Below are 583 nucleotides of genomic sequence, written 5' to 3'. Positions count from 1 at the left end.
TTAGGGCAAGCGGCCAACTAGTTTAGGTTAACAACTAGTGCTGGCGGCCCTCCGAGGCCTGGTTTAGGGCAGCCGGCAACTAGTTAGGTTAGGTTAACTAGTGCTGGCGGCCCTCCGAGGCCTGGTTAGGGCAGCGGCAACTAGTTAGGTTAACAACTAGTGCTGGCGGCCCTCCGAGGCCTGGTTAGGGCAGCGGCAACTAGTTAGGCTAACAACTAGTGCTGGCGGCCCTCCGAGGCCTGGTTAGGGCAGCGGCAACTAGTTAGGTTAACAACTAGTGCTGGCGGCCCTCCGAGGCCTGGTTAGGGCAGCGGCAACTAGTTAGGTTAACAACTAGAGCTGGCGGCCCTCCGAGGCCTGGTTAGGGCAGCGGCAACTAGTTAGGTTAACAACTAGTGCTGGCGGCCCGACCAGACTCAGACCCTCCGGGACTCACAGCAGAAAGACCCCCAAACAGGGTCTCGCAACAGCCAGACGTCCCACCACACCCACTGCTCTCCCCACCCCCCAGCCTTCGCCTCGCCCCCCCGCTTCCGGCCCCCATGAAAGGAAACAGTTCTTTCAAAAAGCACTTGTTGAACTT

The sequence above is a fragment of the Myotis lucifugus genome, unplaced genomic scaffold (genome assembly GCF_000147115.1).
Source record: "Myotis lucifugus unplaced genomic scaffold, Myoluc2.0 scaffold_55, whole genome shotgun sequence".
NCBI lineage: Eukaryota > Metazoa > Chordata > Mammalia > Chiroptera > Vespertilionidae > Myotis > Myotis lucifugus.
Note: the sequence above shows the minus strand (reverse complement) of the source record.